The sequence below is a fragment of the Hydra vulgaris genome, chromosome 13 (assembly GCF_038396675.1).
Source record: "Hydra vulgaris chromosome 13, alternate assembly HydraT2T_AEP".
Lineage (NCBI taxonomy): Eukaryota > Metazoa > Cnidaria > Hydrozoa > Anthoathecata > Hydridae > Hydra > Hydra vulgaris.
The window spans coordinates 18,112,501-18,131,326 of NC_088932.1; the positions used below are offsets into that span (position 1 = coordinate 18,112,501).

General features: G+C 27.3%; 1 protein-coding gene and 1 long non-coding RNA gene across 2 annotated transcripts in view; one reads left to right on the forward strand and one right to left on the reverse strand.

The window, feature by feature from the left end:
* Positions 1-2,307, forward strand: part of LOC136090216 (uncharacterized) — a 4,776-nt gene extending 2,469 nt beyond the window's left edge. Inside the window, exon 4 of the long non-coding RNA XR_010643264.1 lies at positions 2,081-2,307. This is a non-coding gene — a long non-coding RNA (uncharacterized LOC136090216). The remainder of the gene's footprint in view (positions 1-2,080) is intronic.
* Positions 1-18,826, reverse strand: part of LOC100212675 (sodium-independent sulfate anion transporter) — a 73,425-nt gene that overhangs the window by 22,052 nt on the left and 32,547 nt on the right. The window lies entirely within an intron of this gene.

An 18,826-nucleotide genomic window follows, 5' to 3' on the forward strand; every position in this document is an offset into this window, starting at 1 on the left:
ATATATATATATATATATATATGTATATATATATATATATATATATATGTATATATACACATGTATAGCATTAACATTTTTGATAAATTCAGAACTCTAACAATAAAAACAAAATTATTTACGTTGGAATCTACATAACTTCAAAAATTGTATTTGTTTTTTTAAAATTTGATTGTAATCAAGAAAAAAAATATTTATAAGTTTTTTTTAATCATTGTAAAAGTAACTCTTTTAAATGAAATGAGCTGTTTTACAATTATTTTAGTTAATTATTTCAAAATTGCCCATATATATTTTCAACAGGGTTAAGGTCTGGACTTTGTGGCGGCCATTTAAGGATGTTAGCTTTACTTACTTTTGAGGAACTGTTGTGTCGCTTTGCATGTGTGTTTAGGGTCGTTGTCATAGTGAAAAAAAAATTTGCAATCAATTCTTAAACGGGTTGACATAAATTTTTTGAAAGCCAATCAACATACAACTTCCCTGTCATTATACATTCAACATTCACCAGTCGTCCCACACTATTTGAATCAAAACATTCCCGAGCCATAGGCAAACCACCTCCATGCTAGAATGTTTTTGTAGGACTTTTATCTGAGATTGCATCACAAGGTCTGCGCCAAACTCTTTGTCGTTTTTTAAGCCAAGTATTTGACATTTATTCTTATCAGTCCACTAGGTTCCAAAATGCCTCACACTTGCTAATATGCAGTTTTGCAAATGCTAAAAGTTTTTCTTTGCTTAAACGACTATTGAGGGGTTTACTTTTCTGGAAAAGGTTTATTTAAACCACCTAAATTATTAAATCACTTAAATTAAGTCTTCTCTGTACAGTTCGATAGGAAACATTTAATTTAAGATTTTCAACAATCTGCTTTTAGGTTATTGTTGAATTTTTTTTTTTTTTATCAGTGCAATTAGGATATTGGTTATTGTTGAAGTCTTAATGGGGCGACCAAGTCTTTTCTGATTTTCAGCAGAACCAGTTGTTTCATACTTTATACACATCTTCCTAACACCACTTACTGATATTTGATATTTTTCATCACATTGCTTGTAGGTTAGGCTCTTTTTTCGATCAAAAGTGACCTGAGATCTGATGTCCAATGAATAATTTTGATGATAAACCATTATTATTATTTTAACTTTTTCTAAAAATAAATTCCAAAAAATATAGTTTAAAATATTATTATTTTAAACTATATTTTTTAAAGCTATTTATTGTTAAAGTTATTAACAATAAATAGCTTATTGTTAATAACTTTAACAAAATATTTTTGATGTTAATACTTTTAAGTAAATAGTTATTGACAAAGCATTATATTTGATAATAAACATGTAGATGTAGTTATTGACAAAGCACAGGAAATAAAAATTGCTTCGAATAAGCAGAAAATTTTAATAAGTGCCATTTCGAATAACCGGGAGTTTACTGTATAATAAATAAATAAATATGTATATATATATATGTATATAAATATATATATATATATATATATATATAAATATATATATACATATACATATATATATGTATATATATATATATAATATATATATATATATATAATTTATATATATATATATAATTTATATATAAATATATATAATTTATATATATATATATATATAATTTATATATATATATGTAATTTATATATATATATATGTAATTTATTTATCTATATATTTTATATATGATGATAATAATCCATTTATTTAACCATAAATATGAAAATTTACAATAATATTTATAAACTCACATAAATAAGGTTAGGTGTCACTCATATATATATATATATATATATATATATATATATATATATATATAATATATATATATATATATATATATATATATATATATATATATATATATATATATATATATATATATGTATATATATGTATATATATATATATATATATATATATATATATATATATATATATAATTTATATTTTATATATATTTATATTTACTTTTTAAATTTAATAATAATTATACTAATTTAATAACATTTTTTTTTTACATTTGCTTTTAGACTACTAATGGTACAAGTTTTGTTTTTTGATTTAGATTCTGTATCTCAATGATATCCTGGCCTATCGATACGATATCCTGTTAATTGTATTTTTATATATTGCATAAATATATATGCAAACACTCACACACATAAATTTTAAAGAAAATATTTATATTTTTATATATATATCTATAAATTGTATATGTTAAGCTTTTTTATATTTATCATTGTATATTACTGTTTGTATTAAAAATTGATTTTGGAAATATTGCGAGGGCAGAGTTCAACTTACAATTTAGTTTTATTTGCCAATGCAATATATATTATAGCCACGTTTTATTACCTTAAATAATATTTTGCGATATTTTATACAGCGCATTTAAGCGTTGATTCAACGTTATTTTTCAACCTTTACTCGACGTCTTTGAGTCACATTAAATCGACGTTTTACTAACAACGTTACAATTCCTTGCAAAATAGACTGCTTTATAGAGCGTTAATGCAACGCTTTTTAGGTAACGTTTTTTCAACGCTAAGTTGCGACGTTTATTCAACGCTTTTTATGTAACGCTTTTTCAACGTTTAGTTGCGACGCTTTTGTAACGTCATTTAGTAACGTTTTTTCAACGTTACGCAATAACGTTTAATCAACGTCTATTAAACAACGTTACATATCTTTGCAAAATCGATTACTTAGTCAACGTTTCCGCAACATCTTTTGCGACCGGTTTTCAACGTTGATTCAACGTTGTCATGTTTGCTGGGTTATAACACATATTCAGTATTATTTATGATCGCCATCGGATTACTGATGATTTAAAAATAGCAAAAATGATTCCAATATTTAAAGAAAGAAAAAAAACTAGTGTAAAACACTATTGTCCAATTTCCATCCTCTCTGTTTTTTCTAAACTTTTAGAAAGAATTTTGTACAACAGAGTATACAATCACCTTTTATCAAACAAATTATTATATAACATGCAATATGGATTTAAAAAAAATAACTCAATAGAGCATGCTATTATTTAGGCTACAAGACGTATATCAGACTCATTTAACAATTCTAAATTCACATTGGAAATATTTATTGATTTAGCGAAAGCGTTTGATACCATTTATCATAAAATTCTTGCTAAAAAATTAAAATTTTATGGTATAACAGACAATGTCTTAAAATGGTTGATAAGTTCTTTAGTTAATCGTAAACACTTTGTATACGCCGATGAAACATTTCCATCAAATTTGTTAAATATTACATGTGGAGTTCCTCAAGGATCCATATTAGGACCTATTTTTTACCTTATTCATATTAGTGATCTATACAAAGCCTCGGGTTTAATAACAATTATGTTTGCTGATGACACTGATTTATTTATGTCACACAAAAGCATTCCTACTCTATTTCATTACGTGAACATCGAGTTAATCGAAATATCTGACTGGATTAAGACTAACAAATTATCTCTTAACATTGATAAAACTAAATGGATTTTTTTCCATCCTCTTATCAAAAAGCATAAACTGCCAATTAACATGCCTCAACTTGTTATTGACAATTTACAAAATAAAAAAGTAACAGTAACCAACTAGGTATTTGTATAAATGAAAATCTTATATGGAAAAATAACATTAAAAACTTATCAAGTAAAATTTAAAAAAGTATAGGAATATTGTACAAAACAAGAAATGTGTTAAATAAACATACCTTAATACAATTATATCACTCATTTATTCATTGTCACATAAACTATACAATCATCGCTTGGGGTAATACAAATAAAAATAAACTTAAACCTCTTCATTGTCAGCAGAAGTATATAGCACGTCTGATATATTTTAACGACCGTTATACTCATGCCAAGCCTCTATTATTTGTAATTAAAGTTTTTAACATATATGAGCCTAATCTAAACAAATCTTTTTAAATTTTGTATTATTTATTGCGGACCATTCTTATGGAATAAAATAGTTAAAAAAAATTTTACTGAATATTTTATTCATCAAAGTAACTACTTTTCTTTTAAAAGAAAGCTTAAAGAACTTATTTTTAAACCAGAAGATTTAACAATATACTTCTGATATTTTTTAGGGATCTTCCTTTTTACCCTTCTATTTAAACATGAACTTATAAAAATTATATGTGTATCATTAACAACTGTAATCTACATATATAATAGATAGAAACGTATTTTGTATTTATAACGGAATATTTACTTCATTACTAATTTTTTATCTTGTAAATATCTTATAAATTTCAACACAAGCATTTCTACGACAAGTCCGTTTGGTATAGAAAACCTCAGAGCCCAGCTTTATAATTTTAAAATTTTTTGAAAGTATTTAGAAAAATCTCTGGAAAAAAAGTTTTATAAAATTTTTATAAACTTTTAAAAGGCATGGCATATAAAAATTTTATTGAATTCTATAGACTTTCTATAGAATCTCTGTCAACTTCTATAGAAATTCCTATAGTACTTTTTTCTTCTTTTTTCTATAGAAAAAAAAGTTTTATTGTAGTTTCTATAGAAACTAATGGAAATTTTATAGAAATTCTATAGAATTTCTGTGGGACATAGGTTTAAAAAGTTTATAGGAATTTTATAAAACTTTTTTTCTGGGGATAAGTTTTTTCCATCTTTAATCTATTTTTATAGCAAGACAAGAAGTTCGACATCACTTTTTTAGCTAACTCAAAAACTCTTTCTAAAAAGCATGAAAAAGTTGCGTGAAATAGTGCGGTTTGCTAATTTTTTTTTTTTTTTTCTTGTAGTATATATTTTGCTTTTTAATAAAATAAGTTACATGAGAGTTTCACGTAAAAAATATAAGACAAATTGACAAATTGACAAAATGACTAAAATAATTACTAAAAAGTACAACTGTTTAGAAAAAATTCTTTGGAGTTGTTAATCCTCAGAATTAAAAACTTTTTGCTTGAAACTTGAATGAGTTTAATGATTTTATTATTTTATCTTTTTTAGTAATTTTTTTTCAAAATAATTCCATAACTTAGGTCCTCGAAATGCTATTGAGAACTCTTTATATTTATTTAATTTCTTCGGCAATTTAAAGAAATTTGATTGATTTGTTGTTAGGAGATTTTTTATATTTTTGAGGCTATTTGTATATTTATACGTAAAAATTAGGTGTTAATAAATATTTATTTCATAAACGTTCATCATTTTCATCTCTCTCATTAAGGGTTTAGTCTGCTTCCCTCTTTTTTTCCCGTATATAATTCTACATGCATGTTTTTGAACACTTCCCAGGAAAAAAAGTTCTATAGAATTTCTATAAACTTTTGGAACATATGGTCTATAAAAATTCTATAGAATTCTATAAAATTTCTATAGAATGTCTATTAATTTCTATAGAAATTGCTATAAAACTTTATTTTCTATTAAATAAAAAGTAGGAAAAAAAAATCCCATTGGAATTTCTATAGAAATTAACAGAGATTCTATAGAAATTTTATAGAATTCTGTAAAATTTCCATAGACCATATGTTCCAAAAGTTTATAGAAATTCTATAAAACTTTTTTTCCTTCGTAAGCATTTTTTTAAGTTTTGTAAATTGTTTTTCATTTTAATATATTAGGTTAATTATTATAGTTCAAAAGTTCAAAAGCAATCAATTTAAGATGGAAGTTATTTCTAACGGCGTATCTTTAGAAATAACTCTTTGTATATGTTAATAATTACTGTAAATAGATTGTAAAGATAAAAAAATTGTTTTCTTTGCTTCAACACACTCCTCGTTATTATTTATATAATAATTTTAGTATAATAATATTTTTAACACATTTTGTAGCAGTTAATTTATTTTGTGGAAGTATATATTATGTTATTTTTAAGAACAGTATAAATTTTTCTTTCCGTTGCGCAAATAATATTACTTGTTGCTGTAAAGTTTTTGTGATCTCAAGAAATTAGTATTATAGATTTAGTTTTCTTTAGCATTAAGCAAAAAAAATGCATTTTTGTAAAAGGATAGTTGAGATAGTGATGAAGATTTAACATGTGAAAACAAAACATTGCACAAATGTGATGTGAAAGTTTGTTTCCTTTATTTTAGAATTTTTTTTTCTACATTTTTTTAAAAGCAAGGCGTACTGAAATAAGTTTATTCTAGCATGAAATAGAAATTTAGTCTTTTTTACTTTGAGAATGTCATTTTTAAAGTCATGATATTTTTTCCTTTGCTTCATGGAAGTCCTTTATAAATAATAACAATGAAAGGAAATATCAACAGTTTTTTAAAACCAACATTTCAAAAGTAATATTCTTGAAACCAACATTTAAAAAAAAAATATATGTGAAATCATTTTTCAACAAAAATGCAGCAAGACAAATTTGTTCTCCATAAGATTTTCATAACTAACAAGCAACGTTAACGTCAGGTTAAACACAATTCGTTTTAACAGTCACAATTTTTCTGTCAGTCTTTTCAGTCACAATTTTATTTCCCAAAACTGCATTCAATTTTTAACAACTGCATCAATTTTTCTGTTCTAAACTGCATTCTCTTATATTTAAAGTATACTTTTTTAAAATAGATGAAGTGATAGAAGGGTCTTCTGAGTCTTTTCTAGTTGAAGAGGTAGTTGAAGGCGAGATACTTGTAGAATGCAAGAAAATTTTGAGTAGAAAAACGTCTTTCGGTCTTTCATTTTAGTTTTTAAACAAGAAAGGAGTACTGTTTAAATTTATTTATTCTGATCCGTAACTCATGTAAAGTGCAGCTTGTAGATAAGCAATGATCTATTAATCATTTTATACAATTGTTTTCTATCTAAAAAATTATCCATTGTATTTTATTAATTAAGAAGAAAGGTAAAAACATTCTGGAATCAATTGAGATTGACATTGTTTTCGTTCATTTATCCCCTATAAAGATGGCTACGAAATCTCATACGCCAAAACCACTCCTTATGAAAGTCACTACTTCGAATGTTTTTGTACTTTTGAACTATAATAATTAGCTATAAATAACATGATCTTGGGATATAAAGAATAAGGATAATTTTCTTTTTTTCAAGGGTTTATATAGTTTCCGTTGCCTTAAAGCTAAATTTATTTATTTTAGTTTTAAAAAAGCTATTTATGAATTGACTAGGAACAGTTCCCATTTTATGTTTGAACATAAGCATAAGATTTTGATATATATTAGTATAGTAAATGTTAAAAGCATTCATCTGTTTTAGTAATGGGTTTGCACGAGTAAGCCTGTCTTTATAAAACATAATTCTTAAATCGAGTTTCTGCCGTCTATAGAGAGAACTTAACTAAATTTTATGGGTACTTGTCCATGCTATATTGGCGTATGATAGATAGCTGTGTATGAAAAATAAAAAAGTTTTAAGTTTTTAAACCATAATTGAACCATAAATGAACCATAGATAAGGTCTTGCTTTATTGAAAAGACCAATGCTTTTTGAGATTTCTGTATTAATGGCATTTATATGAGAGTTCCATGATAAATTCTTGTCAAGAAGCAAATCAAGAAATGATTGAGTTCGTTCAATAATTGTGTTGTCTATAAAGTAAAATTGACGGGGAAGTTCTTTTTTTTTTGGTTGGAGTGAAACGAAATGTATTTAGTATTGTTTAAGTTTAATGACAATTTGTTCTGAACTATGTGTTAAGTTTAATAAGTTTTAACTTTGCGGTTATAAAACGATCACTGATTGAGCTAGAAGAATAAAAAAGATTGGTGTCGTCTGAAAAAATTATGCAATTTAACTTTGACGAGACTTTAGGAAATTTGTTGACATAAATTAGAAATAGAACAGGAGCTAAAACAAATCATTGAGGGACTCACATTTTATTTTTAGCTGTTTCGGGCTGTTACAGTGATCTATAAAAACACATTGTTGTCTATTGTCTAGATAGTTAGCAAAACATTTCATAATTTGATTTTTTATACCATAATTTTCCATTTTTTTCAGTAGTATTGCGTGGTCTACTGTGTCAAACGCCTTTGTTAGATCAATTAAGATTTCTAATACCAATTTCACGTAATTAAAGGAAGTGTTATTAATGAGATCTAGGATAGTATGTTCCGTTGAATATTGCGTTTAAAATCCGCACTGATTTTCACTTAAGATTCTATGTTTTATTAAATGTTTATACAGTCTGTTGTAAACTATTCTATCAAGGAGTTTAGAAAACATAGGGAGAATTGAGATTGGTCAATAACTGCTTTTAGTAGATGTATCTCCACCTTTAAATATAGGTACAATTTTTGCTATTTTTAATTTGGGGCAATCCCGTTTTTAATTGTAGAGCGGAAGATATTAAAAATAGGCCTTTTTATTGCAGAAAAAAACATAAAGAACAACATTGCTAGAGATCTCATCAATACCTAGGGCCTTATTCTTTTTGATTAATTTGATTGCTGTTTCTAGTTCATCAGAGTTTAAAACACTATCTGGCAATTAACTCTTAAAGCCACTAAAATAATTTTTCTGAGGTTTTTTTTTTTTGATGCCAGGTTTAGACTAGTGTTTACAAAGAAATGATTCAATATTTCTGATATATCTTTTTTGTCGTTGTACTCAAAATCGTTTTCCGTTATTCTGGAGAGTAAAATGTCAGAAACTATTTTACTTTTACGAATGATTTCTTTCATAACTTCCCATGTTTTCATTATACTCCCAATATTATTTTTTAACTGTTCAGAATAATATCTTTTTTTAGATTTATTTTTTATATTTTCAAATAGATTTTTATATTTTTTTATAAACATTAAGATTAGCTTTGTTTCTGTTTTTTTAACTATTTGATGTATAATTTCTTTTTTTTTTGAAGATTTTCTTATTCCGCATGTAATCAAAGGTCATTTTAAATACTTTGTTTTCATTTCAATTTCTTGTAAATGATAAATGTTTGTTTTAAAATTCAAGAAAGATGTTGAGAAATAGCTTTTAAGGGGAATTTGTGTTTCCAAGGTTAAATTCTTGGTATACATTTATCCAATTTATTGTTAATAAAGATTCTTTAAATTTAAGCATAAAATGTTCATACATTTTTTGTTTTGAGATTTTGATTTTAGAATTGTCACTTATGGTTGCATGTTCAGCAAAAGAAATAAAAACTGAAAAGTGATCCGAAATTTCAGTTTTAATTGTTCCTGTTTTTATGGACTTATCTTGAAAGGAGTTTGTTAGCATATTATCTATAGCACTAATGAAAGTTGTTGTAACACGAGTTGTTGTAACACGAGTTGGTTTTGTAATAATTAGAAAAATACCGTGTTGAAACATTGTCAAAAAAGAATTTAGTATTAGGGTGTTCGTTGTATTTTTATCTATATCAATGTCAACAATACAGAATCATTTTTTTGTTTCATTATTGCTTTTGACAAAAATTTTTAGCAAAAAAATTTGAAAATTGAATGAATATCACCCACTACCCTTAATTTTTTTTGATAAAGATTATATTTTGTTTTTTTATGAAAATTTAGAAGTTTGAGAATTATAGTTCGCAGCTAGTCTCCTTTTACTTGTCCTACTCGATGGGCTTTTCCAATTACTATGTCCTCCACAGTTCCCAATTAGTTTTTAAAGATACTCTTGACTATGTTACCCAGCACGCTACGTACGGAGGATGTCCATTAGAAGTCTCACTGATGTCAAGACGTCCGTAAGACGTCCGACGGTTATCTCTCGGACAACGCATGCCCACTGGGTAGCACAGTCATTCCATGTTTCAGAGGGAGAGTCAATTCTTATATTAATTTCATCATTAACCTTTTAGCTTGTTTGTGCTAGTTTACTTATGAAGCTTTCCTGTTGAGAGTTAAAAGTTTTTTTGATATCGTTAAAGTTTTTGTCTTAGGGTAAAGTTTTTGATTTGTTGATGTTAATTTTAATTTCGAGTATATCAAGTCTATCCGTGATAATTTTCAGATTTGAGCTTATAAAATTTGCAAATGTTGCTTCTTGGTTTTTTAAACGTTTGTCAGTTTCTATTAGGATATATTTTTGGTTCTCAGAGTTTTGTCGTTATAAGCCGTTCAATATTTTTCATTGTAACTACAATTTTTTTCATATGACTTAATTTTGCTAAATTTTGAAGATAGTTTGATAAATTTAAATAGTAATTCCGATTTTAAAGATAATTAAATACTGAAAAATTGAATATATTAAGATTTTTTTAAATTAATTCTTATGCTGCAAAAAAGTCTGTTCGTGAAGAAAGCTGCAAAAAAGTGATTCTCAAAAAAACAAACATAATTAAAAAGTTATTTAAGCTGCAAAAAAGTCAAAAAATGTTAAAATTAGGCTCGCCTAGAGTTTCGCTACTTTGGTTGTTGGAGCTTATTTTCAGAAGTTTTTTTATTTTCTAATATCAATAAGTTTTAGGGAGATTTATAAAAAACAGTTTTAACTATGATTTGATGGGGTAAACTAAAAACCTGCGTCCGCCCCTGAATAAATTAGACCTTTTATACTTTTGTCATTTTTAAATTCAGGAACAAATTTTGCTAAGGATTCGTCCAAAAATTACGCAACGCTAAATTTTTCTAATAAACAGAACAAAAAAGATCATAAGTTTTCCCTCGCAGAGCCTTAGTTTAAATAAAAACCCAAAATAGCCCATTAAGTTTAATAATATAATAGTAATATATATTCTTTAAAACACCCAATAATTGCATAAATTGTAGGTAAAAAAAAAAAGAAAAAAAGAAAATGCTATCTGTGTTCTTGTATTGTTCTTGAAATGTTCTCTTTCATTAAAGTTCTAAATATAAGTCTTTGTTTCTTTAAATTCCATAATTGGAAAGATTGTTTTAAAATTGCAGCAATATTGGCATCCAACACTTCCTTAGGGCGTGCAGTTTTGATTTTATTGTCTTCGATCATACATTGGAGCATATTTATACCAAATTGCTTGTATATTAGCACTATCTCACCAACAAATAAATTTTGATTATCTATACACGGCAACTGAGTCATTATAATGGAGTAACATATGGGGTCGTTAAGTAGCCTGATAAATAAGTTTATTTTTTTATGAATAAGAATGTTCGATACAGAGTCTACTTTGAAAAAAGAATGGAGGTGATTTTTACTATGCTTAGAAATATTAAAAATTAATTTTAAGACAGATCGTCCGACTTTATCAATTTTCAGCAGAAACTTATTGTTGCAATCACCGAGTTCTAATCCGTATAATAGCGTCGGAATAGCTAGGGAATTAGATAAATAAATAATCGTAGCAGGCTGGCAAAAGCGGATTCCGTTTCTTATAAGAGCTTTTGCAACAGATAAAAATTGCGTTATACGTTCATTTATATTTGTTTTTTGGAGTGTTGCCGTCATATTTTTGTTCTTATTATCCCAAAGTAAACCAAGATGTTTTAAATTGCTTTGAAACTTAATAGGAGCGTCGTTATCATAAATCACGTTATTGATAATCGAGCTTACTCCAGATATTAAAAATTCAGTTTTTTCTGTATTTAGTTTGATAAAGTTTGGTATTCCATACTTTTGAACAATGTTAATGAGATTTTGAAGACCAGATATAGTTGAGCTTTGCAAAATTATATTATCTGCATACGCAATGACACCAGTGTATACCCCATTTATTAAAGTTCCTACTTTGGATTCTGAGACAATTTTCTCTAAAAGATTTTTAGTATAAATATTGTAAAGATAAGGCAAAAGTGTGGACCCTTGTCGAACTCCCTGAGACAACCTAAACTCTTCTGATGTGCATCCAAGATATGATACATTAGCAGTACCTGCCAGATATAACGATGAGATGGTATGAACTAATAGTGGTAGTGGTAGTGGGATTTTTTTCTGATAATATAGTTTCTCAAATGGTAATTCCCAGTTACAACTATCAAAAGCTTTGTTAGCATCTAAACTGCATATATGTACAGGTGAATTGTTATGTTTATAGTGTTTTATTGTTTCGCTCAGAAGAAACTCTGCATGAAGGGTAGAGCTATTTTTTTAAACCCAAATTGATGCGAATGATTCTCTGTGATATCTGGACTTATGTGTACGATAAGATATTCGAGTAGTTTCGGAAAAATAGATAGAATGCTCATTCCTCTGTAGTTATTCGGGTTTTCCAGTGATGTTTTATAAGACTTAACTAATGGAATAATTGTGGCGGTTGATAAACATTGGGGAACCTTTCCATTTGTTAGCATGCTGTTATAAAAAGAAGTGAGTAACATTAGAAGATTGTTACTGCGAGAGTTTTTAAGATGTTCAGCACTTATTTCAAAACAATCGTAGGATTTATTATTTTTAAGATTTAAAATACATTTTTCAATATCAGCTGTTGAGATACATTTTGAATTAGGCTCTTTACTTATATGTCGAATTTGCTGAGGATTAAATTTGGTATTTGCATATTGCGGCGTATTAAGTTTTTTTTGAAAATGATGGCTAAATTCTTCAACAATTTCGTTTTTGTTTTGCAATTTATTAATTGTATTGAGTCGAGTATTTTTTTAATCTTTTATCTTGCGAATACTGTCTTTAAACTTTTGAGGATTAGTATTGCGTAGGTGTTCGATATTTTTAGTTTTTTCGTAGATTTTTTTGTTATGCGCTGCTTTAACAGCTTTACGGAAGTTTTTTTGGGAATAGATATATTTTTTGTAGACTATGCACTCTACTGACTTGTTATAATCGGATTTTTGCCATTGCTTATAGTGAAAGGATAGGTTTTCTTTACGTCTTTTAAGCTCTGGTGTCCACCAAGGTTTTGAATACTTACATGTCTCTTGTTGTCCAAAACACTGTTTAACTAGCAAGAGAGCAGCATTTTTGATTTTGATTATAAAAATCAATAAACTTTTCATTCTTCCATGCATGTTTTGGAACTGAATCATACTTTTCCATTATATTATTTATTACCGTAAGATAAGCTGCTACCTCTAAAGTTGATACTCGTGGATACCGGAAAGTGATCAGCGGTGAAGGGGGAATAACTTGACAATTTGTAAAACATAGTTCTGTATCTTTTAAAGATGCTATATGATCAATTTAAGAAGAATTCGAAAGAGTTTTATGTTGATAGGTGTAGGTAGGACCAGCACCGTTGATTATATCGGCAAAAACCAACTCGTTTGATTTAATAAAATTTGTGAGATGTTTTGAAAGATTATTTCGTTTTTGTTGTTGCGAAATTCTAAATCATATATTTTATAAGGAAATGACGGAAAGACTCCTGATATAATACTTTCTACTTCATCCTCATAGTTGTTCATGATTAAAGTAATTGTTTGTAATTGAGAAGAATATTTATTGTTCGATTCATTCTTGTTACGACAGCATGAAAGGTAAACCCAATAAAAATTAAATGACGCTTGTTTATTGTGCCTTTTATTGCAAGAATGTTTTCATCCTCATGTATTATATGAAAAGACACATATCTTTTTATATAATACATATTGCTACAATTCTTAATACGGTCCACCGTATTAAGAATTGTAGCAATTGTTTTTCAATAATTTGATGTATTTTTTTGATTGTTAGTGTTTCACGGTGCATTCTAAACAGTTTGACAATAATGTTATTATCCCAAACATCAGGTTTAAGTATCATTCCTTTTTCGCTACTTTTAATTTTCACTTTGAAGGATCGGTTGTACATGTTTTCTCTGTTAAGCTTAATGTCTAAAGGCGTAATACCAATTTCTTTATTCATGTAGTTCGAAAGATCTCCTTCAGATAAGGAATTACAAACGCCGCCTACAAATATATAAGACTCTCGAATAATACGATGCCCTGAAATCGAGTTTCTGTTGTTAACGACTTTATTTCCGAAGACGGGTTTTATCCTCTGCTTATCTATTTGGCTATTTATAACTCTATTATTTTTTCCAATCACTTTGAAGTCTTGATAGTCTGCCACAAATTAGTTTTCTTTTTGCGGTTTAGGCTTTAGCAATTTAACCAGGGTAGCGAAGGAATCTCTACTTTTATTTCTACAATAAACTTTCAAACTAGAATCCTCTGCAATGGAGAATGGCACATCTTGCAGTGTATTTATTTGGTATGCCGAATGATAATTTATTCAATTTGAAACAATAGATTTTAAAACTTCTTGCGGTTTACAGTTACTTGCGTTAATAGATTGTGACGCACATTGATTTTTCTTAATTTCGCTATTTGTTTTTTGTAATGCGTCGTATTTTCCGTGTAATAAATGTAAATCTGCCATTATTATTTTATTTTCCGATTGTAATGTCTTAAAGCGATCGATAATTTTGTTTAAGATCAATGTCATATTTATATCTGATGGTTTATAAATTTGTAGACTAACTTGTTTGGAGATTTATTGAAGTCCTTATGAAGTTGATTTTCCGCTAAAGTAATCGACATCAGATACATGTCATCAAGACACGTTATTATCATATACCGCTTTCTAAGGTTTTTTTCACTGGGTCTTCTGCGTCTAAAATAATGTTTAGCAACGAGAACTGCACCATGTCAAAACGCTCCAATATTTCAGTAAACAATTCGACTCTTTATTTAAAAAATTTAGCCTCTTTAAATTGCGAAAGCCCATTGATAATGACTTCCTATGTATGGGAAAAAGTTCCTCTTTATTTATTATATAGTTCTCTACAATATTGTTACTCGACTGTATTGTTAAAACAACTCACCAATTTTTCTTGGTGCCATATGACATAAAGTTTAAATACATCGAAAATAAAAACTTGTTTTTTGTATTTTTTCTAAAAATTTAATGAAAATCGCCGCGTAAAACTACTTCTGTATTTATTAAATATATTTAGCGTTGCGTAATTTATGGACGATCCCTTATGTATGCGTTTTTTGGCTAAAGTAGGGGAAAGGGGGGTAATTAGTACCGCTGTGCAATTCGTACCAGCGTCATTGTTCTTTTTCTGATTCGTTGAAATTGGCCGAAACACGATAAAATCAAGCCAGCAGATGAAATATGTATACTGACCAAAAAATGGTGGAATCGAACGTTAAAGAAAGGAAAGGTCTGTTTCCCTTTTTTTACACTATTTGATGTAATAATTGCACTGTCCTACTAGTCGTACCTTGCAGGCGTGGATATACGTAACTTATTTATATTTTTTTATGGTGTTAGCCCATCCATTCTTCTTCATTAATAAATACGTTTTTCTCCAATTCACTTTGCCCATTAAAACACTGAAGTAGAAAACTATGTTTAGTCATAGTCGGGTAAATCGTACCTGTGATGGTGGGGTTAATTGTACCTGTGGTACTAATTACCCCAGCCTCTAAAGATAACAAAGGGCAGCGTTGGTACTGCTTCATGTGTGATGAGGACATTGAGGAGGATATGATCCAGTGTTTAATTTGTGGAGCATGGGGTACATGTTGCATGCTCATCATCTGAGTCTCAAAATGGGTCACATGATAGTTATATATGTGAATTATGTCAATAGATATATTTTACAAGTGTAGAATGAACCAGTTATTGTTTTATTTATTACTTATTATTAGTGCTGAGCTTTTTTTTTCTTCATACCCTTTGGTATTTATTAGCCTCACTAGTGGTACTATTTGAACCTTCTTGTGGGTAATTAGTACCACCTTGTTTGTTTTTAGTTTTTATTAGTGTGCTCTTTATTTTAATATTTACATCTTGAAATCATGATTGTTTGTTTTAGTTTCATCAATGCTTGTTTTTATCTAAAAATAAACTTTTTCCTACATTTAGTTTTATTTTTATTAATTTTTTTCCTTAGGGGGTACTATTTAGCCCCCTTTCCCCTATGTTTTTTTTTTTTTTATAATGAAAGAGTCAATAAAAAAAGTCGCTTTTTTTTTATTTGTTAATGATTTAAAACCAGGTCTAATCTAAGGAACCTTGGTCTTGACAAAATATATACAAGATACGAATTAAAAAGAGTTTACATTTTTAAAAAAAATATTTTAATCCATCTCAACAATTTGTTAAAAGTTCAGACAATTCCAACAACGATGCCAGCTATCACACTTACGTTGAGCCAACGTATGTAAATACATCGCGAACGTCGGCTGTTTTTTCCAATGCAAGTTCACCTTTGATCCAATGTTAGTTTTATCGTTTACAGCTACAATAACGTTTATAGCTACAATAACGAGTGGATTAAAAATAGTTAGCACAACTACATTGATCCAACGTATGTCAAAACATCGCAGAAGTTAGTTGTTTTTCCGATCTAAACCCAACGTTGATCCATTGTATAGGGATCAACGTTGATCCAATGGATAAACGTTGATCCCTATACATTGGATCAACAAACAAAGGTGTATAACTTACATCTTTGTATAATTTATAGGAGTTATTTTTCATCCAAATATTTCAGTTGATTATAAAAATATATTTAGCTTATATATTTTTCTCTATCTTATATAACGAAATATCGAGCCACAAGAAAAAAAAAACACAAATTTTTAATCAGATGCTGTCTAATTGATAATATAAAAAATAAGCAAACGTCGCCTGCAATGTTGATTTATCAAAATGGGTGAAATACATGTTTGAGTAAAATAATTCTATTAGCCAAATTCATTAGACGCGGTCCGCACACTTATGTTTACGATGTAGGGAAAAAAATAAAAATGGTAGCTTTTCAGTTCGATAAAGTATCAACAAGTGTTCCACATCTTAATATTTATACTTTTTCTGGCTAAATTTTTAAAACGCTTTAATTGTATTGAGCTTCTGCTTAATGCTTTATAAAAATTTGATATCAAAAGATTCGAATGGCCTGCTCAAATACTATCGTTTACCAAGATCAGAAAGTGTAAAAAAAACCTATATGAAGTTGTTTAAAACAAGTTTATAAAAAGAGAGATTGAATACAAAAAATTTGCCAGATATACAAAGAATTTGCCAGACATTATTATTTCAGTTAAATAATAAGAAAAAAGATGCAAAAAAAACTGACTAGATAAAATAAAACTTGAATCAATCATAAAAACAAAGTGATATGAAAAAACAAAAATAAAATTCAGCAGAGAGAAAATTATTGTTATAAAAATTATAAAAGAAACCCTTTATATATACAAATTCAAAAAAAAAAATTTCAAAATGATAAAATTGCTTTTATCTCGAAAAAATTACAATGGCAAAAAACTTCAAGTTTTTTATAAATTTTCTTAATGATTTTAACATAACAAGACCAAATTGTCAAATTTGACTTTTAACATAACAAAATTAGATTGCAAAACTTGATTTCAAGATAATTTCAGTTTTTCATTTTCTTTTAATCATATATTGAATTTACTGTTTCTTCAACAATTACTAATAAGGTATTAATTTGTTTAATTTTAAAATGTTTGATGTATTGCATTTGTACACTCAATCTGTAGCTGGCATTGAACATAAAGTTGAAGAAAATTTTCTACTTGTTTCGTGGCCCAACACAATTAACAAAATCTTGAGTGTTCTAGTCTAACAAACTTCTTGATAGATCTAATTTATCAACCATATTTATTGTTGATTACGCTAATAAAGTATTGGTATTTTTCAACTTTTGCTTTAGAAAGTTTTCAAATAATTTACCTTTTTGAATATTTTCTAAATGGCTTAGGCCTGGTGTAAAAAACATTCTAAAAAACATTCCAATATAACATAACTTTAAAAGTTTTCCAAAAGAACCAAGTAAATTAAATAGTCAAGCACTTGTACATCAGTATTTTCAGTTTTATTTCGAATGATATTAGCGACAATTTTGGTATTATTTTTAAAAGTGTTAGAAGAAGTTTCTTCAAGTATTATTACAATTTGAATCTTCCGTGAGTTTATTAATATAGAAGTCAATATTTTCAATTTTAGTGTTATCTATGTGAAGTATAATTGGATCAAATAATGAGGTATTAAAACAAATATAATCTGCTAAAACAAAGGCAGTTCTTTGTAAGCAATTATAACATAAATGTTGACAGACAAATGATTCACTTTCAAATTTCAATTTCATTTGTACAAAATAAACACGTTACAACTAAACAGCCATTTCTTGAAAGAGTTACTTAAATTTTTAGACAATGATACATCTGTTTAAAAATAGTTTAGTTCTGGATATGCTGATATAGCAATTGTCATCTTTTTTATTTAGGACTCAGTTAATTTTAAAAAATGATTACACTTTGTAACTGTTCTGTGCAAGAAAGAGCCTAAATATTTTCTTTTATAGTTTTCATTGTATTTAGTATTTTATCATTATTGTGTTTTAAAAAACACAATAATGATAAAATTGTAATTAAAATAAAATAATGCTAAAACAAATGAAAGTAAGTAAACACAAAAGTGAAAGTAAACCCAGTACACAACCTACTAGAACTAACAGGACAACTTCAATTTTCTATTTTAGGAATAAATCAATGAAAAAGTAAAACAACTAATCTCAAATAGTCAATATATAAATTTATATGCATTATATAATTTTATATGCATGTAACATTTAACCAGGTAACTATTTTATGTTGCAACTTTGTAGCATTTTTTGTTTTTTCAGGAAGACGCAGTTCCCTTCCTTTTTATGATCACAATATCTGTAAACGATATCTTCACTAATTTTCTTATCGTAAAATATCTTGTTTGATGACCATTTAGCTGTAATTTTTGGTACTTTAAGAGATACTTCATCAAAAATACATGTTTGCTATTTAATAACAATATTCAATAGCCTATTAGGCTATTGAAAATTGTTTTTTTCTTTCTTTTTTTTCTTTTAGCTTTAAAAAACGTAAATACATTTGCATTTTCTTTTGCAATTCCTCGAAAGTATCTTTTTAATCATTTAGGTTTTTAATCATGATGAATTAAGAACTAATAGTAGCA